This window comes from Scyliorhinus torazame, chromosome 16, assembly GCF_047496885.1.
Source record: "Scyliorhinus torazame isolate Kashiwa2021f chromosome 16, sScyTor2.1, whole genome shotgun sequence".
In the NCBI taxonomy this organism is placed as follows: Eukaryota; Metazoa; Chordata; class Chondrichthyes; order Carcharhiniformes; family Scyliorhinidae; genus Scyliorhinus; species Scyliorhinus torazame.
Genome location: NC_092722.1, coordinates 56,331,737 through 56,352,805, shown reverse-complemented (window position 1 = coordinate 56,352,805; position 21,069 = coordinate 56,331,737). Strand labels below are relative to the sequence as shown.

The following is a 21,069-nucleotide window of genomic DNA, read 5'->3' as shown; positions in this document are numbered from 1 at the left end:
TTGTGTGGCATTCTGGAACTCTATGCTACAAGAGGTCACGGAGGTCAGTATAGATCTGTCCATTTTTATTACTGATATATCACTTAGAAAGTCTTGCAGTTACATAATGCCTTCAGTTAAAAATGCATATATAATTATTTTTAGAATAAACGAAGAACGCTTGATCCGAGGAGCTGGCAGACAGGTCCTGGGGTAACTACAGATCAATATTATATCAGTGATGCCATGGTGTGAAGTGCTAAAAGTTTTTTTAAAAATATATTTATTAAGATTTTTAACACAATTTTTCACCCTTACAAACAACACCCCACCCCGCCCCCCCCGTAACAAAAAGAAAGAAAGCGCTCATAGCAAGACATGAACATGGTAAAACGATATGTTACAGAGCTTTGTACATTGGATTCCTCCCGTACATGTCAGTTTTCCAGATCCTTCATGTATTTTCTTGCTCAAATATCCCACAGACAGACCTCCCCCCCACCCCGGGTTGCTGCTGCTGCTGACCGACCTTCATCTAACTCTCCGCAAGACATAGTCTAGGAACGGTTGCCACCGCCTGTAGAACCCCTGCGCAGACCCTCTCAAGGCAAACTTTATCCTCTCCAGCTTGATAAACCTTGCCATATCATTTATCCAGGCCTCCACGCTGGGGGGCTTCGCCTCCTTCCACATTAGCAAGATCATTCGCCGGGGACGCAAAGGCCAGAATGCCGGCCTCTTTCGCCTCCTGCACTCCCGGCTCGTCCACTGCTCCAAATAGTGCTAGCCCCCAGCTTGGCTTGACCCGGACTTTCACCACCTTAGATACTGTTCCCGCCACTCCCCTCCAGTGCCGGGCATGACCAAAACATATGGACATGGTTTGCCGACTTCCTGAGCACCTCCCACATCTGTCCTCTACCCCAAACAACTTACTCAGCCTCACCCCCGTCATGTGCGCTCTATGAACCACCTTAAATTGTATCAGGCTAAGCCTGGGACACGAAGAAGAGGAATTAATCCTACTTAGGGCATCAGCCCATAGCCCCTCCTCAATCTCCTCCCCCAGCTCCTCTTCCCATTTACCCTTCAGCTCCTCTACCAACACCTCCCCCTCTTCTTTCATCTCCTGGTATATTGCCGACACCTTGCCCTCTCCGACCCATACACCAGAGATCACCCTGTCTTGAATCTCCTGTGCCGGGAGCAACGGGAATTCCCTCACCTGCATGTATCTGAAAGTATTTCCCGGGGGTAGCCCAAACTTCTCCTCCAGTGCCCCTAGGCTCGCAAACGTCCCATCAATGAACAGGTTCCCCCATTCTTCTAATCCCTGCTCAATGCCAGCTCTGAAACCCCCGTCCATCCTCCCTGGGACAAACCGATGGTTACCCCTGATCGGGGACCACACCGGGGCTCTTATTGCACCCCTGTGCCGTCTCCAGCGCCCCCAGGCTCGTTTCCTTGCAGGACGCCATCTCCAACCTCTTCCATGCCGCCCCCTCTCCCTCCATCACCCACTTACGGATCATCGCCACATTTGCTGCCCAGTAGTAGCCACCCAGATTCGGCAGCGCCAACCCTCCTCAGCCCCTACTGCGCTCCAGAAACCCTCTCCTTACCCTCGGGGTCTTATTCGCCCACACACAACCCATAATACTCCTGCCTACCCTCTTAAAAAAGGCCTTGGTGATTACAATTGGAAGGCACTGGAACACAAAAAGAAACCTCGGGAGGACCACCATTTTGACCGACTGCACTCTACCCGCTAGCGAGAGCGGCAACATGTCCCATCGTTTGAAGTCCTCCTCCATCTGCTCCACCAGCCTCGTCAGATTCAGTTTATGTAGGGCCCCCCCAACTCCTAGCTAGTTGGATCCCCAGGTACCGAAAGCTCCTTTCCGCCCTCCTCAGCAGTAGATTGTCTATCCCCCTTTCCTTGTCTCCTGACTGTACTACAAAAAGCTCACTCTTCCCTACATTGAGCTTATAGCCCGAAAAATCCCCAAACTCCCTTAGAGTCTGCATGACCTCCACCATCCCCTCCACTGGATCCGCCACATACAGCAACAGGTCGCCTGCATAAAGCGACACTCGATGCTCCTCTCCCCCTCTGACCACCCCTCTCCATTTCCTAGACTCCCTTAATTACATGGCCAAGGGTTCAATTGCTAATGCAAACAACAGGGACACCCCTGCCTCGTCCCACGATACAGCCGAAAATACTCCGACCTCCGCCGATTCGTAACCACACTCGCCACTGGGGCTCTGTATAGGAGCTTAACCCAACTAATAAACCCTCCCCCGAACCCAAACCTACGCAGCACTTCCCAGAGGTACTCCCACTCTACTCGGTCAAAGGCCTTCTCCGCGTCCATAGCCGCCACTATCTCCACCTCTCCCTCCACCGATTGCATCATTATCATGTTTAGGAGCCGCCGCACATTGGTGTTTAGCTGTCTACCCTTTACAAATCCCGTCTGGTCCTCGTGAATCACCCCCGGGACACAGTCCTCGATCGTCGTAGCCAGCACGTTTGCCAGCAATTTAGCAAGCGCTAAGAATTAAACAATGGAAGTCGTGTTAACTACCTTGAGGAGAAAGACTGTCTATGAGGGTTTATATTAATGTAAATTGTCCAGATCAGAGAAAGCTTCGACAGCTGAAACAAGAAGTTTTGAAATATCCATATACCTTTCAGATCAAAGAAAAAGTTTAAAGTTAAGGATAATTGATATGTTAATTTTATTATTAATAAAATTTATATAAGGATACTTTTTCTGAAACCAAACCATTTGGTGGAAGAGAGGTTCCTTTGTTTTAACATCTCTATCAATTTGTCAGCCTGCAGAGTAGCACGGTGGCGCAGTGGATAGCACTGCTGCCTCACAGCGTCAAGATCCCAGGTTCGATCCCGGCTCTGGGTCACTGTCCATGTGGAGTTTGCACATGTTTCGCCCCCACAACCCAAAGATGTGCAGGTTAGGCGGATTGGCCACGCTAAATTGCCCCTTATTTGGAAAAAATGAGTGCAAGTTGCCGAAATAAAGCGTTTACAGAATGTTACAGTCAAAACCTTAAATCTTGTCATTTGGTTATGTCATTCACTAGGAATTCAAATATTTATTTTTAAAAGTTATTGGTCTCTCTGGGGATGGTAACATTAAACAGTTTTTTTTTAATGTTTGTCGTTGCTCATCCACTGTTATATCTATTATTCGAGTTGCTCAATCTTGCTGGTTTGTGATGCAGAGCAAGGCCAACAGCGCAGGTTCAATTCTTGTCCCGGCTGAGATTATTTTTGTCGGCCTACCTTCTCAACCTTGCCCTCACCCGAGGAGTGGTGGTCCTCAGATACAATCACCACCAGTCAGCTCTACCCCTCAAAGGGAAAAGCAGCCTATAGTCATCTTGGACTATGGCGATTTTGCTTACTTTATTATAATCTGTTCTGTGACGTTACTACAAAGACGTGCAGGTTCAGTGGATTGGCAATGCTAAATTGCAGCACGGTAGCATTGTGGATAGCACAATTGCTTCACAGCTCCAGGGTCCCAGGTTCGATTCCGGCTTGGGTCACTGTCTGTGCTGAGTCTGCACATCCTCCCCGTGTGTGCGTGGGTTTCCTCCGACAGTCCAAAGATGTGCAGGTTAGGTGGATTGGCCATGATAAATTGCCGTTAGTGTCCAAAATTGCCCTTAGTGTTGGGTGGGATTACTGGGTTATGGGGATAGGGTGGAGGTGCTGACCTTGGGTAGGGTGCTCTTTCCAAGAGCCGGTGCAGACTCGATGGGCCGAATGGCCTCCTTCAGCACTGTAAGTTCTATGATTTCTATTAAATAAATTACCCGCAGTGTCCAAAAAAGTTAGGAGGGGTTATTGGGTTAGGGGGATAGAGTGGAAGTGAAGGTTTAAGTGGGTCGGTGCTGAACCGATGGGCCTCCTTCTGCATTGTATGTTCTATGTTCAAAATTTAATTCACATTTTCATATCAAGTTTCATTCACTTTCTTACTCACAATCTAGGAGAGCACCCATTCACTCTCAAAGATGTCTCTAAGTAGCAACAACTCCTATACACACATGGACAAATGATTACTGAGCTAATAACTGATGTGTGCTTTGAAGTGTTTCTGCAAAAACATTGTAACACATACAAAAGGTTAGAGTCATTTTTGTATGACTTTAAAATGTCATATGCATGTTAAAAATAAAACTATACTTCTTTATAACTGCTTCAGTTGAGTCAAAAAACTCAACATGCAAAAAGGTCTACAGCACAGGAAGCAACTTGGCCCATCGCATCTGCACTGGCTCTACAAATGAGCGTTATGTCTTCGTGCCATCCTCCTGTTTTTTTCCTCATACCCATTATTTCAAAAGATCATCTAATGCCCTCTTCAATGCCTCAATTGAAACTGCCTCCACCACATTTCAAGGCTGTGTAGTCCAGACCTCTTCTACTTCGCGTACCTGCACTATTTTGGTACGACCTTATATAAACGTGGGGCGGCACGGTAGCACAGTGGTTAGCACTGTTGCTGCACAGCCCGAGACTTGGGTTTGATTTCCACCTTGGGTCACTGGCTGTGCAGTCGGCACATTCTTACCATGAATGCGCGGGTTCCCTTGGGTGCCCCAGTTTCCCCCCACTGTCCAAAGATGGTGCAGGTTTGGTGGATTGGCTGTGCTAAATTGCCCTTAGTGTCCAAAGGTTAGGTGGGGTTACCGAGATAGGACAGGGATTGGGCCTGGGTGAGTGCTTTTGAAGGGTCAGTCCAGACTGGGTGAGCCGAATGGCCTCCTTCTGCACTGTAGAGATTCTATGTTTCTATGATAAACTAGATCAAAATTGTCAAACGTTCCATCCGCAAGATGAAACCAAATCGCACTACATTACCTTTCTGCCTGTGGCAAATCAACCTCCTCCAGCAAATTGTCTCGGATAGTTTTGCTTGTAAAAGGGCAGTCTGGGGGAGGGAAAAAAACATCAACTTTAATATTTAGCCAACCATTTGGCTGGAAACAGCACCTTAAACCAGTTTTCTACCAGCAAAGGGAGCACCAAATTTCCAAAAATACATGAAAATGACAGAAGACACCAGAAAATGCTAGAACTAAACACAAGATCCGCCGCAATGGCAGAATAGGTCCCATAATAATCAACAGGCGATGGGGGGGGGGGGGAATCCTCATCAGTTCACAAAGCACTCCTCTGGGCCCAGGGCAGCATGGCACTGCTGACTCCGCATTACTTGCCACTGGCTCAATCCAATTCCAACGCAACCCCCACCACATCAAAAAAAAAGTTTTAACGAGAGAAATAAAAGTTTTCTCCCTGGAGAATTGACGAAGCAGCGAAGACCGTGAAACACGCTTCCCCGGCTGAAGGAGAATGAGCCGAAAGTTGGGAAGCAGCGGGGGCAGCCCTGCCTTCACCTGGGGATGGGCCTGGGGCTGGGGATGGGCCTGGGGCTGGGGATGGGCCTGGGCCTCTCCCTCCCCCCGGCTCTCGCACATCAGGATAGGTTCCACCCAGGACGCGTGGAGTCATCAGAGGAGAGTTGAGGATCCTCCGTAGCGGAGAGGACCGGGACCTCCCGGAGGTGCCACAAATCTTTCCGCGAGCGGCGAAAACCTCAGGGAGGCCTCGGAATCGGCCTGAGGAGTGGGTGGGGGTCGGAGCCGACCATTATTATATCGTGTCGAACATCTTACAACGTCCGCGCTTTTTAAAACAAATAAGATTACAAAACCGAGAATAAGTTGACCTGGTTTGCTGCTGCGGCGGCGGCGCTGACGAACAGGCGGCCAGCGAGTCCGCTCCGCGCTGCAGTCCCCGCCGGCCGCCACCGCCGCTCCTGCTGCATCTCCATAACCACCGGCATCAACAGCCAGCAGCGCGCAGGCGCCAAGTCTCCGGCCTTCTGGGAGTTGTCGGCTGTGCGGGGTGGGGTGGGGTTGCGCGGGTGGGGGGGGGTTGGGGCGCTGCGACGCATGCGCATCCCCGCGGATATCTCGGCTCACTCTCTGGCCCGGGCAGCTCCGACCCACAACGCCACCACCTCCACTGCCGGTACTGCAAGGAGGAAGGTTCTGAATCCTCGTGGTACGGAACGCGCGCCATTTTCACAGCAGCAGTTAGGACTTGCGTGCAGGAGTAAGCCATTCGGCCCCTCGAGCCTGCTCCGCCATTCCTTAAGATAATGGCTGATAGGGTTGTGGTCTGAATTCTGTTTTCTTGACTGCCCACACCCCCCCATAACTTCCGGATATCGTTAGGAAACCGTGGCCCGCCAATACTGAGCGAGAAAGTGCACAATTACCTGCGCTCAGAAATCGCGTCAAATGTTCTGGGACCAGCGGCAGCCTTGGACCTTGCTGAAGTCAGATTTAGAAAGAAGATTTTAAGGTCATTGTTATTTATTCTGTTATATTATTGTGTAAAGGATACACAATGTACTGTGATGGTTGACCAAAAATTTTCAATAAAATATTCTTTAAAAAAAAAAGAAAGAAGATTTTAGGTAAAGGTACCCTGGCTTAGATGCCTGTATAAGAGGCAATGTGTAGGAATGGATAGTGTATAAACAATGCGTGTGATTTTATAACCTAAGAATTACTAATATCAGAGAGGACAGACGTACAGTTAAACAGAAGTTACATAAAATGGCTCTGAGCTGAGTTACCAATACTGAAGACACAAAATGGCTTTTAGCTGAATTTTTTTTTTAATGCATTTTATTCAAACTTGTATCAAAGTAGGTTACAGCCAATAAACACCCGGGAAACATTCTTCCCAACAATCAACTATACAGTTTGTACAGATTTTTCTCCTTTTCCACTCCCCATCCCCCTGCGCCGAACAGCTCCTCAAACACGGTCACAAACATCCCCCCACCTTTTCTCAAACTCCCCTGCTGAGCCCCTTAACTCATATATTATCTTCTCTAACCGCAGGAAGTCACACAGGTCACACAACCATGCTGCAACCCCCGGTGGCGATGCCGACTGCCACTCCAGCAAAATTTGTTGCCGTGCAATCAGAGAGGCGAAGGCCAAGACATTGGCCTTCCTCCTCTCCATGAGCTCCGCTTCTCTGAAACGCAAAAAATCACCACCAAAGGGCCAAATATCGCCACTTTTAGCTGAATTAGCCACATTCCTGAACAACCATTAGCTGGGTTAAGTTGCAAACTGGTATAAATAATATCATTTCATACAAACAGCAGAGATAGTCAGGGAGACAAGGATGATTGATATTAAGGCATTGAATGGGAGATTCAAGGGAGGCATGCGCAGAGAAGTGATAAACAGCATCCACAGGACAAGGAGCATTGTTCGTCCTCGCCAGCCCAAGGTCTCAGGTGCAGGCAAGAAAGATAAAAAAACCATATGAGTGACTTCTTAAAGTCAGGGGCTGGTAAGGTACCAACCCACTTTATGTAATGTCAAATTTAATGGGATGTATAACTAATGTATGTAATCTATAACCAATATTATTGGACAAGTCCAGCCGAAATGGGCTGTGTAGCTGTTCAGAAAAATGTATAAGAATGGATGTTTTCCTTTGTTCGGTGGAGAGACGGTCTAGTTCTTTAACAGACGCCATCTCCCCGCCGGCAAAATAAACCGTTTGATGCAAGGACCAGCTCTGAGTGATTTCATAGAATTTTCATAGAATTTACAGTGCAGAGGAGGCCATTTGGCCCATTGAGTCTGCACCGGCCCTTGGAAGGAGCACCCTACATAAGCCCACGCCTCCACCCTATTCCCGTAACCCAGTAACCCACCTAACTTTTTTGGACACTCAGGGACAATTTATTATGGCCAATCCCTCTAACCTGCACATCTTTGGACTGTGGGAGAAACCCCACGCAGACACGGGAGAACATGCAGACTCCGCACAGACAATAACCCAATCCTTGAATCGAACCTCGGACCCTGAAGTTGTGAAGCAACTGTGCTAACCACTGTGCTACCGTTCTGCCCACAGTTTCTTTGAGGTTGGTTCTCCCCAGCTAGCAGTTTGGTGCCGTGACTCGGATTCTTCGGCCGACCGATATCGTCAGAGACCCGGATGAGTACATTTACACATTATAAGTATAAACGTATCCCAGGGACCGGACGGTATTCGGCGGCTGACGAATTCTGAACCTGTGAACAGGGTCTGGCCAGCAGTCAAACGTTGGTGGGTAGTTCGTTAAGGGACGTAGGCGTTGGGTGTTGTCTGAAAGTGCTTATAGGTGTGTGAAAAATAAGTGACTGACTTGTAATCTGACAACAAGCCAAGAGATGTGTCTACTACAAGTTGCGCTCGATGAAAAGCGGACCTCTGAGAGTAGATTCCTGACGGTTCTAGTCCCACCCAGTCATGACAAGTAAAAAGATAGAACTTGAGTGGGGACAGGAGTAGTCCCCTATGTGCCATGTGGCAGCTAGATCAAAAGTTTATCGATAAGATGATTAAATCCAATTTGAACTTTATTGAGTGGTGAGGTTTCCTGCGAGGGGGACGCCCCGAATTCGCACAAAGTTTAAATCTTGAAATGAAATGAAAATCGCTTATTGTCACAAGTAGGCTTCAAATGAAGTTACTGTGAAAAGCCCCTAGTCGCCACATTCCGGCGCCTGTTTGGGGAGGCCGGTACGGGAATTGAACCGTGCTGCTGGCCTGTCTTGGTCTGCTTTAAAAGCCAGCTATTTAGCCCTGTGCTAAACCAGATCTTCAATCACTATTTAGATTAAATTGACATGTCAAAAAGAAAAATCAAAGAAAGTTAAATCCAAAAGACAGACCTCGGGTTCATTGAGGAATGTGGAGGGAAAGGAACAATGTCCCTTTTCCTCATCCAGAAGCATTGTAACCCAATTGATAAAATGTGGAAGCCAGGTGGATTTCAATAGACACTCCGCTGCACAGTAAAAAGGGTTAGAAAAGCTCAATAAGCTTTTTCAGAAATATCTCGGAAGGCTGCGAGGCACGATGGTGGATGCTTGTGGCCGTGTTTGAGGAGCTGTTTGTCATGGGGGGGAGGGGGGTGAAAAAGGGAAAACTTTGTACAAACTGTACAGTTGTATGTTGGGGAGTTTACTCCCCGAATTGTTTATGTTTAGCCTTTTATATAAGTTTGGAATAAAATACATTTCTTTAAAAAGAAGAAATCATTGCAGTTTGCCTGTCTCTCCTGTCTGTAACAAGTTACCATGCGTAGAAGATGAGAAAGCTTTTCTTCATTGTGTTGTTGGGAAGCCTCCTTATACCGCTGAAAAACAAAAGACCTGATTTTAAGTGGGGCCGTGGAACAAAAGGCCATCTTGGACTACACGAGGCCCAAGAGATTAGAACTCACCAATTTACCCACTGACAGCTTCCTGCATGAAGCTGACAGGATGTTCACGCTGGCCCAAACTCAGGCAGCAGGAGGGCGAGCCAGAGAATGGTCTTGGGCTCCAGCGCTAGTTGCAGCAAAATGGCTTCTCTTTTTTTGGGCCATTTCTTGTCCCAGATCCAGTCCTCGCTGGAATGACTTGGCTGTAAAGGCAAGTAGACCCTGATGACATAATCAGAGGAAGGTATACATGCTTAAAGAAGGATTCGGCTGATTCCCTGCAGGTAAGCCTCTTGCCTGTTCAGAAGTGCGGATTAAAGTCACATCTTGGGGGATCAGCATGGGTTGTGTGGCCAACTACCTGTTAAATGTGCTCCAAAGTCTCCAGGCATGATTTGGTTTTAGAAAACACAATTTGATTGTCATCCATAGAACCTCGACAGTGCAGAAGGAGGCCATTCGGCCCGTCAGGTCTGCACCAACTCTGAAAGAGCACCCACTCCCCTGCCCTATCCCCGTAACCCTACCTGACCTGCACATCCCTGGACACTAAGGGGCCATTTAATCAGTGCCAGTCCACCTAACCTGCACATCTTTGAACTGTGGGAGCACCCGGAGGAAACCCACTCAGATACGGGGAGAACATGCAAACTCACACACACAGTACCAAAAGCCGGAATTGAACCCGGGTCCTTGGGGCTGTGAGGCAACAGTGCTAACCACTGTGCCGCCCAATAATGCTGCATTCATAAACAGCACTGCATTTGGATTTTACTTTTTTTGAGCCTTGTTTCTCACAAGAAGAGCAGGAAATTATGTGGAATGCTCCTATGACTGTCTCTTCCCTCCTTCCTCACTCCAACAACATCCTAGCGATATTTGGAAATGAATTCCCCGTTGAGCATAAGCTTCAGAAGTTCCCACGGCTAGCATATGAATTGTTACCACGGGTTAGTCGAGTAATCTTTTATAGTAATTGTAAAATTCCATTTGTACAAGTGTGAACAAGGCATGAGAACCTGCATTTTCTTTTAACATCCCCAGTTCAACATTTTCTCCACAGGACTCAGAAGAAAACAATCCTTCAAGAAATAATCACTTTTGCCAATAAAGAAATCGAAGAAGACAAAAGTTGAATATTTCTACGAGAAATTGTTTACTACGGCTAATCTGAAACTGGTTCACATTGTCTGTCACAAGAAAACAGCACACACAAACGAAAATGACCCACTGTAACTGGTACTCAATTAAGCATAGATTCTAATTCATTTAATACTTTGCACCATTTATAGTTGCCTGAATACTATTGGGGACAGGGGACGGGATTCTCCAAAATTCAACCCGCGCTTGCGCAGGGGACTTTCTCGACGAGCCGGCCCTGACGCAATATGGCGCGCGGGTTCCGGGGCCGGTCGCATAACAAAATACGGCCGGGGCTGGAGAGGCCAGCCTGCTGATTGGTGGGCCCCCATCGGAGGGCCCCCCGGTTGAAGGAGCCCCCCTCCCACAGGCCGCCGCCCCCCGCGACCCTGCGCGCACAGTTCCTTCCGGCTGCGAGCAGGTGTGGATGGCACCAGCGGGACTCTGCCGTTTCCGCTCGGCCCATCAAGGCCGGAGAATCGGCGCCACGCCAAAGGCGACGCTGCAAATGTCGCCGATTCTCCGCTCCTCGGAGAATCGTGTGCCGGTGGCGCAGTTGCGACGATTCTCCGGCCCAGAGTCCCGCCCAGGGATTTGTTCCTGTGCTGAAATAAATGCAGTGGCTCAGAATTTCACTCCAGAGGGGTGTGCAGAGAACTTGCGAATTGCTGTCTTGTAAACCCAGACTTTAAAAAGGGCCGCAGGGGGTGGCACAGTGGTTAGCACAGTTGCCTAACGGAGCCGAGGTCCCAGGTTCAATCCCGGCTCTGGGTCACTGTCCGTGTGGAGTTTGCACATTCTCCCCGCGTTTGCCCCCACAACCCAAAAGATGTGCAGGGTAGGTGGATTTACCACACTAAATTGCCCCTTAATTGGAAAAAATGAATGGATACGCTAAATTTTTAAAAAAAGATCCGCAGGTCGGATTAGAAGTTGGCTGACTCCCCTTGGAATGAGTGCAGAGGGTTGCCAGGAGCAGAAGCAGGCTGGATGTAAGCCCTAACTCTGTGCTCTGGTACTTTGTTTAAGTTATAAAATGAACTTCCGGGTGCGGCAATGACCAGCTGAGTCGCACGTTTCGGCACCTCCCATTGGAACGGACTTTTGGGCTCTTAATAGGAGCCCCAACGGCAATTTAAACGGCCAAAATCACTGTGCGGTAAACCAGAAGGGAATCCCCCCGGACACACATGGAAAAAGGAGAGGATAGCGGCCGGATTGCAGAAGATCCTCTGGAGCAGCGGCAAGGAAGGGAAGCTCGAAGCAAGATGGCGTCGGAAGGTGGCCGTTTGTTATGGGGCCCGGTGCAACAAGAGTTCCTGCGGCGCTGTGTGGAAGAGCTGAAGAAGGAGTTGAAGAAGGAAGTGTTGGCCCCGATATCACAGGCGATTGAAGGGCTAAAGGAGGAGCAGAGGACCCAGGAGCTGGAGCTTCAGGTGAAGGCAAAGACTGCTGAAAACGAAGATGAAATACAGGGCCTGGTGGTGAAGGCAGAGACGCACGAGGCACAGCACAAATTGGCGGATGAGGGGGTACCTCTAACTGTCCTCAATAAACTACACTCACTAAACATTCAGTCAGTACTGCGCTGTAATGTTCTATGTTAACTTCCTAAACAATACAAAATAAAAGCAGCATTTACATTGTTCCTGGCTTGGCAGTCAAGCACAGGGGTGTACAATATTTCCATTTCTTTATTTACAAAAGATGCAACACAAATGGTCTTTATTGTAGATCAAGGGGTTCGGGGGCGTGGTGAAAACCGAAAATAGGGGATCTTATTCTGTATACAGGGGTGCTAGCGCGGTAGGCTCCCCTTCGCCATTTCCTCATGCGGATAGTCTGCAGGATGCTGCAGAGTATCGCCAATGCTAATAGGGATTTGACTACGTAGAAAGGGAGTACCATGTTATGAGCTTATCACACCATGATGGTGTGGTGTTGCCTGTTACTGGGCTCTGGGTGCTATGGGGAAGTGAATCATTAACTGCCGGGGCGGGGTTGGGGTCAGGGGGTTCGCGTTCGCGCGCAACCGAATACACATCATAATGGTGGTGATCAACACGGAGGATGTCCTCATTGTTCTTCTTTCTCTTTTTGTCTCTTCCTTTCCGTTTTGTCTCTTTTCCTGGAGCTTCTATGGATCAAGCATAGTGCCTGTTACTATCTTGGTCAATATCTCATGCGTTAACATGTCTGTCCTTTAATGCCAATTTCCCTTTACAATTTGTCACCATGTGTGACTATCTCATTTTAAAAAAAAACCGAATATTCAGGACCCAGACAAAATACTGAACCAGTGCGAGCCGTCTCGCAGGCTGTGCGATTTACCATCCAAATGTTTGAGGATGTAAATAGCATGGGGATGGCAACCTAAGGGTTGCCGGAAAACAAAACAAAACTTTTTGAACCAAGAGTGCCGAAATGAGGTGCGTATGGGCCGCGACGGGAAAGAATTGGATGGAATCCCCGGGTAGGACGGCGACCAATGCCGTGTGTGCTCTACCCGTGCGTAGCTGACCAGAGGGAGGTCCTCAGGCAGGGCGGAGACCAATGCCATTTCTCCACTGACTGAGCAACCAACAAGAACAGGCAAAAAATGTAGTCATCGTGGGGGGGGGTTGTCGTATTGGTTTTACCTTCGAACCAGAAGAGCAGTTATGAACGGGGGCTGGCAAGCTCTCAGCGGTTTCTGCCGATAAGCGTGCTGGCAAGTTTTCATAGGTTTCGGCCGACAAATATGGCGTGGGGGCGTGGAAAAAATTTCCGATCTTACGTACAACACATAACAATAACAGTAACAAACAACATTAAACAACATGCTGCAGGTTCCATCAGAAAGGACACCGTTTCTCCCAAGCGGTTCCTTTTTAAAACATCTGGACACCTCAGTTATCATTTGCAAACAGCGTCGCAAAGGGGTTCTCGTTTTGGGAGTCAGACTCAAAGTCGTCATCTTCTCCCGGATGCCATACTCTCGAATGTATAAGGGCTGATAGGGCTGCATGGTGCGATTTGGGGTCCATCTTGTCGTTCCGGACGAACCTGAATGAATTGTCGCGGTGCCAAAAGGTGGTGTCTAGTTCTGTGGGGGCGGAATCGCCATCGTAGGGCGGTGGTCTTTGGTGGGGTTTGTTGAGGAATGTGATGAGGAAGGGATCACTCGAATCGTGGTCAGATTCGCTGGGTGTGAGTCCTGTTGCCTGGAGATAGTAGGGTGTATCCTGGAGGAGCACGGCCGAAAGGGTGCGATCAGTGCTAGCTATCTCTATAGCATAGGGGGAAAGCGGGTCTGGAACCTGTAGTGCGGGGGCTGCAATGAGGCTCTTTTCAAAGCATCCACAGCATTCGTATGCTGCGGAAGCCATTCCCACGATACCACTTGACTGGGGGTGGTATGCGATGTGGAATTTTTGGGTAATGCCACATATCGTGAGGACGTTCTTCATGACACGTCCCGTAAAATGGGAACCTTGGTCGGATTGCTGCGGGGGATTCCCCATCTCGTAAAGATGTGGTGGGTTAAGATCTTTGCGGTGTTCTTTGCTGTGTTCGTTCTGGATGGGAATGCCTCTACCCATTTCGTAAAAGTGTCTATGACGACTAATACGTACTTGTAACCATTCCTGCAAGGGGGCAATGGTCCTATAAAATCGATCTGGAGGTTAGTCCAGGGGCCATTAACGGGGTGGGTGTGACTAAGCTGAGCCTTCTTTGCGTATCTGTCCGGATTGTTCTGGGCACAGATAAGGCAATTCTCAACGTAGTGGGTTACATCTTCTTTTAAACTTGGCCACCAGCAGAGCTGCCTGAGGTGGGCTGTAGTGGGATCAATTCCCTGATGTCCATGACTGTCATGGAATAAACAAATAAGTTGATTCCTGTCCTGTTCAGGAACCACATAAAGGGTGTCTTTTAACACCACACCGTCATGTGTGGTCAGTGCATTTTTTAATCTATCATAGGGTGCTGACAATTTTCCTTTCAAAATCTCCCTGAGATTGCTATCCTGCTTCTGGGCCTGCACTAAATCCTCGATATTAGTCTGTGAGACCTAAACTGCATTCACTGGTGCGCTTTCGGGGGGTGTCCAAAAATATCCATGCCTGGAACCTGCTTTGGCCAGTGCGTCGGCCTTTACATTTCCAGGGGGGGAGGAACGATGGTGACTACAAACTTTAACGATTCCGAATGTCCTGTTCTGTGCTTTTTCTAAAATGTGACGGAGCAATGAGGCTGAAGGGAGGGGTTTTCCGTCTGCGGAAACAAATCCTCTTGCTTTCCACAGGGGTAGGAATTCTGTAAGGCTATTGCAGGCATAGAGGCTGTCCGAGTATATGTCTGCTGGGCTGGGGAAGGAATCTGGGTGGTCCACAATGTATGCAACGGCTGCTAGTTCTGCCACCTGTGTGCCTACGTGGCCTGGTAGCTTTAAGGAGATCACTTCTAGGGCGCGCCCCTGCGCGTCCTCGACATATATGCCGCATCCTGTAATGCGCTTCCCTTCTAATACTGTGGAAGAACCATCCACATAAATCCTTAAAGGTTCGCACGTGGCTGTGGGCTGGGGGCTCTGGGGTGAACTACCTATCTTTCTGGGGGGGGGGGGGGTTTGCAATAAAGGGGCCTGTGTTGTGGTGTGGTGAGATGATTTCACATTCATGGGGGGTGCCTGGGTACTGAAGGTTATCGGCTAAGAAAGTGTGGGTCTTGGTCCTTTTAATAGTGATGTCCCATCCCTGCAAAAGAAGGGTCCATCTAGCTGCTCTAATTTGGCTGACTGTACCGTCCTTAAGTCGTCCGTCCAGTAAACGTTGGATGGGGGTGTGTTCTGTGAGGATTGTGATGGGGTTTAGTCCGGTTATGTAAGAAAAATATTGAACTGCCCAGAAAACTACGAGCAGGTGCCTTTCACAGGCCGAAAATCCGTGCTCCACAGGATCCAAAAGTCTGGAGGCGTAAGCCATGGGTCTTAATTGTTCGTGCCGTTCCTGGAGGAGCACGGCCGAAAGGGTGCGGTCGGTGCTAGCTATCTCTATAGCATAGGGGGAAAGCGGGTCTGGAACCTGTAGTGCGGGGGCTGCAAGAGGGCTCTTTTCAAAGCATCCACAGCATTCGTATGCTGCGGAAGCCATTCCCAAGGGGCTCCTTTCTTTAGGAGTTCCGAGAGGGATGCTGCCTTGCTGGCGAAACCGTCAATGTGGTTTCGGCAGTAGCCAACCAGTCCTAAAATCGACCGGAGGGCTGAAACATTCTGGGGAAGGGGCAATTTGGCAATCGAGTCAATTCTTTTGTGCTCGATCGCGCGTTTACCATGCATGATAATCGTACCCAAATATATCACTTTTTTTCCAAAATCTGGGCCTTTTGGCGGTTTACTTTGCAACCAATTTTCTGTAGGAATTCCAGGAGTTCGGCCAGAAGCTCGATGTTCTCTGCCTTGGTGTCTGTCTGCAATAATAGGTCGTCCACATACTGGACCAGACATTCAGGGCGAGAAAATTTTGATAATCCATTTGCCAGCTGTCGGTGGAAAATGGAGGGGGAGTTCTGGAATCCTTGTGGCAGGCATGTCCACGTGTACTACTGATTTTTAAAACTGAAGGCAAATTTGTATTGGCACGCTTTTGCCAATGGAATGGACCAGAATCCGTTACTGACGTCCAAAACCGTAAAGTATTGTGAGTTGAGTCCCTGTTTGAGCATGGTCTCGGGACTTGTGGCTACCGTGGGGGCTGCTGCAGGGGTGACTTTGTTGAGTTCCTGGTAATCGATGGTCAGTCGCCATGATCCATCGGGCTTTCTCACTGGCCAAATCGGGGCATTATAAGTGGAGCTGATCTGAGTACGCCCTGCTCTAATAAGCTGTCGATCACTTTTGAGATTTCTCCCTCTGCTTCTTGGGGAAATCCGTATTGCTTTTGGGGTCCAGGGTCAGGTCCTGAATGGAACCGGTCATCCGGCCACAGTCGTGTTTGTGGGTCGCGAATGCTGTCCTGTGCTTCTGCAGAACTGCCCTAACCTGCTTGTCTGTGCTAATCGTGGTCGGGTCAAACCAGAATTCGCCGACTGCGCAATTCTTGTTTGTGTATTCACCTATTGTGAGCATTGCGGGGGCTCTTGCGGTTTTGCCATTCTCCAAAACCATTGGTTGACTGGATCAAAGGACAGGTTGTGGGAGTTCATAAAGTGAATTCCCAAAATGTGTTCTGCTGTGTGGGGTAGATCGACTAAAACTATGGGGTGCTTTGTCGTTATATTGCCAATCTGAATGGGTACAGGGGCTGTGATGTGTCACTGCTGTGAGTGGCCTGTGAAGCCGCTGAGGGTGATGGTGGCTGCAGTGGGCCACGTATCTTTCTGGAATACGGTGGAGGAATTGATTGTGGTGCGGGACCCTCCTGTGTCCCAGCGAAATTCGATGGGCTGTCCCCGTATCTTTGCTGCAACTACTGGTCGGCCGGACCTATCCCAAAGGGTGTCGCAGACCCAACTGGGGGAGCCCGAACACCGTCAGTCCGTTCCGTTCAGGTCCGTCTGGTCTGAAAGGGTGCCCACACTATGTATGGGCTCTGTCCTATTCTTATTCAGAGTGCCTGCCTGCTGGGCTCTCTGTGGCTTTCATGGGGCATTGCATTCTCGTGCAAAGTGTCCTAACTGTCCACAGTTGTAACACTCCTGTGGCTTTTGTGGGGGGCTGTTCCTGCCTTCGTTCACCCATGCGGGGTTGTGGTGCGTTTTCACCGCTTGGATGTCTGCTTCTGCCTGCTGTTCCTCGGGTTTCCTAACTGCGGGTTTGTTTTGTACAGACTGCTCCCAGGCGCGGGGCAATCTTTTTAAAACCCATTTCTCATTGTGGGCTTCCTCTGAGGGGTCATAATTCGTACAGGTGTTTTGTCCTGCTTCTGTGGCATGGGAGATAAGGGTGCGGGTCCATTTGGCCATACCTTCTTTGGACAAATGGGCGCGGTCTAGATTACCGAAAACTGCTGTGAAATGAATCCACAGGCGTCCATCAAACGCTGTGGGGTTTTCTGTCTTTTTCTGCCTGCACTTATTCAGGCCTTCTACGTCACCTCTGTTCTAGCCGATCGCGTCTAGGATCGCTGCGTGCATTTCTACAAGGGTGCCCCGTCCTACATTCTGTGGGTCGGGAAGGGCTGCTACGACCGAAGGGTCTAAACTCAAAACTGTGAGCTTCACGTGCTCACGCTCGTCCAGGCCGTACATGGTCGCCTGCTGCTTTACTCTAGCAAAGAAGTGGTGGGGGTCTGAGGTGGGGAGGAACGGTGTGATTTTCTCGCATGCGTCCTGTAATTGGGCCACGGTTAAGGGGGTGGTATAAAGAAATTCTGTATCTCCGTCCGATGTGACTGCGCGGTGGGTGGTTACTGGATTCATTGGTGCCTGAATTATCTGCTCTGTGGGGGGTTTGGGCGCTTTTCTTTTTTGGGGCTTTCCTTGCGCACAATGTTCCCTGAACATATCTATGCGCAGTCTCATTTAATTCTTCCCAATCCGGGCCGTCTTCTGCATCTAACTGGGATCCAAAGGTGCTCTGGAATCCATTCTGAACTGAAAGCAAAGACTGCAGTTCTGCAATCTGCTTCCTGCACTTCGCATGATCGAGTGAGCTCTGTCTGTGCTCCGTGGTGGTAGCATGGAGTGCTTGTAATGCTGCTTTCAGGTCACTACACTGCCTTTGTAATGCCTCTACATGTTTCTCTGTTTCCTCTCTTACCAGGACTGCACGTTGCGTGTCCTGATAGGCCTTTTCGTACTCTGTCTAGAAGCTGCTTAGGTGCGCCAGACAAGACTGGTGTGCCCACTTGGCATCATCCACCTCTCAGTCCTTTGCTGCTAACTTCCTTCTCAACTCTATGTTCTCTTTCTCAACCTCACTTACATCGACCTTACTCATTCGATGTACTCCTTCTATCTCTTTACAGAGCTTCCGAACGACCTCCTCTGTGCCTCGCAATTGTGCCAAACAGGACACGATTGCCATCGGCTTGTGAGCTTTTCCCAAGCTTTTCTTGTGAATCTCTGACAGGTTCTCCCACCAAGTATGTCCTATATGCCCGGGTCCTGTTTCCTCATTGTCACAGAATTCACTCCAAAGTGCCATCCTTTCCCTTTGAGATATTTCCTCTTCCCAAACGGGACACTGACCTACTCTACTGCTGGTCGCTGCGACCACAAATTCTTCAGGGTTCATGAAGCGTTGCATTGCCTGCATTGCCATCTTTCCTCTCTAAATACTCTCTTAAAATCTGGAACGAGGGTTACTAAGGCGGTGCTGTAATTACGGGTACGGCTTTCGCTATTTTCCGGAATACAAAGTCCCTACAGTTTTTTCCCAACAAAAATCTATCAGTATTACCTCAAGCCCTGTTAGTTACGCATGCATTAACACACTTCCGAATTATGAAGATTGATCAGAACTGCTTGAACACTTGTGGTTTTTCTGTTCCCAATTGGATTCTTAATTCAAATTTTGGGTTCTCCCGGAGTGGTTAAGCCACTTCTAAGTCGGGTCCTGGCGGAGTCGCCAGTAATATATTGCTAACTTTTGGTTGGCTCTTAATTCGTAATTTGCTCTGTTTGTTTAACCTTTGCTCTAGAGTCGCCAGGTATATTTATGATACCGCCGTGAGGTTCAAGTTCAAGCAATGATCAATAACTCAACACACCAATTAGTAAGATTCAAATCAAAACACATTTATTATACACAGTAAATCACCACTCTTGCATAAACTCTACTTTCTAGACTATTCCTATCACTGAAAGGCCTATTCTTAGCTTTGGACTGGCCCACCAGGTATGGGGAACAAATGGCCTTTCGTTCAGGTCCTGAGTCTGCGGGATTCAAAGCTGGTGTGGACTGGTTGCTAGGAGCGCCTATCTCGTAGCGAGTGTCGACTTGAGACTTACTTGGTTGGCGGCCGCTGGACAATTCACTCTCAGGGGTTGCTTCGCGTTGCTGAGTGACCCTGTCAAGAAGAACGATTTGAACTTGGAGGCTTTACTTTATAGTCCCCAGGGGCTTCCCGCCCTTCGGGGCGGACCCCGTACCTGGTTCCAAGTGATTGGACTGCGTTCCGATCACTTGGATCGATTTCTCCAATACTGTTGGCCTTCCTTTGTCTTGACTCCTGCTGGCGCCGAGGAGTCTGACTTGGCTTTATTCACCTTAACTGTTGCAATTGTGCCTTGGAATTTCTCATTACTATGCAGATGGCTGCTGGTTTCAGTGCTGTCTGATTTCTTACAGGTTTCAATACACATGATTTCTGTAATTGTTAGTCTTTGCCTGTGTTAGCTGAATTTCCCTTCAGTCTTTGCGGTTCTCCATTTTAAGTCGGGAAGTGGCCAACCCAGGTGGCTACAGGACCAGAAGGTGTAAATTAAGGCCTGAATTCTCCAGCCATTAGGATTGCCTATTCCCACCGGCAGCGCAACCCACCCACGGGTTTCCCGGCGGCGTGGGGTGGTTTCAATGGGAAATCCCATTGACAGTTGGCGGGAGTATAGAATCCTGTCGCCAGCGCATGGTGCCCGGCCAAGAAATGCGGCCAGGGGAACCAGATAATCCAGCCCAAGAATATTAGAAGATGAAACAAGAAATAAAAGTGTATGATCTCTATCATCTAAACAACTTCTTTTTAAGTGTCTTGAATTGTTCACAAGGTAAAGTGAAAAGTCTATAATTATGACACAGAAGAGTGGTTGGTAGCAGACTGGTAACACAAAGGTGGGTTCAAAAGCTACCATGTCAGCTTCAAAATTTGAAAATAGTTATCAAGGTGTTAAAAACCCAGCTAGTTCACTAACATAAAGGAAGGAAATCTGCCATCCTTACCCAGTCTGGCTTTTTAGTGATTTCAGTCCCACACCAACGTGGTTGCCTCTTAGCTGTCCCTGGTAGTCTTGGATGAATAATAAGTGTCAGCCTTGCCAGCAGCATCCATGTGCCATCAATGAATTTTAAAAACACAGATTGTCCAGAATTATGAATGTATTCAGTGTAAGTGCCCTTGTTTGTACTTTGTCTATTCCCTTATTTCCCTTTTCATTAATTTTTCCCGTTATATTTTTCATCCATAGATGATTTATGGACATGTGGCTTTAAGGCAATCTGCCACTTTAATTCAAGCCGAGGAAAGCAGTGGCCTGTACCTTTAATTCAAACAGGAGGATCCAAAAGATTGTGCTGATTTAAATTGGTGATTGCAGACAGAGCGGCACCAATGACAGAGATTGGCTGGCATTAGTGATGACTCAGTTCGATTGATTTGGCCAGCGTCCAATGAATTGGCCCGAAAGGCCGTGCTTTGCCCGGTAACAGGTGGTGATTGGAAATTATCCCACTGGAATGTTTTTTCAGAGCCATGAGGTTCCACTTTGGTTTCACTTTTGATTCTGGCAACACAGAGGTAAAAGATCCAGCTTCATCCTCTCGAGAAACCTGTTGCTAAGCCTCTCCAAATAAGATCCACCTAACACTCTCTCGAATAAGCCTGTCGGTGCTGGATTCCTGAAAACAAGGCCTGAAGGCAGGCCATAAACTGAAAGCAAAGTCTGATGAAACAGGGACTCTGTCTCCCCAGGAAGATTT

At 48.5% G+C, this 21,069-nt stretch overlaps 2 protein-coding genes across 6 annotated transcripts in view; both read right to left on the bottom strand.

Moving 5' to 3' along the window:
- LOC140392473 (centrosomal protein of 104 kDa-like) overlaps positions 1–5,871 on the bottom strand; it is a 47,251-nt gene extending 41,380 nt beyond the window's left edge. The window contains exons 1-2 of the mRNA XM_072477714.1: positions 5,751–5,871; positions 4,880–4,949 (exon numbers count right to left, since the gene is read on the bottom strand). The gene's annotated coding sequence lies outside the window, so the exon portion shown is untranslated. The remainder of the gene's footprint in view (positions 1–4,879; positions 4,950–5,750) is intronic.
- LOC140392826 (centrosomal protein of 104 kDa-like) overlaps positions 1–21,069 on the bottom strand; it is a 493,850-nt gene that overhangs the window by 235,289 nt on the left and 237,492 nt on the right. The window lies entirely within an intron of this gene.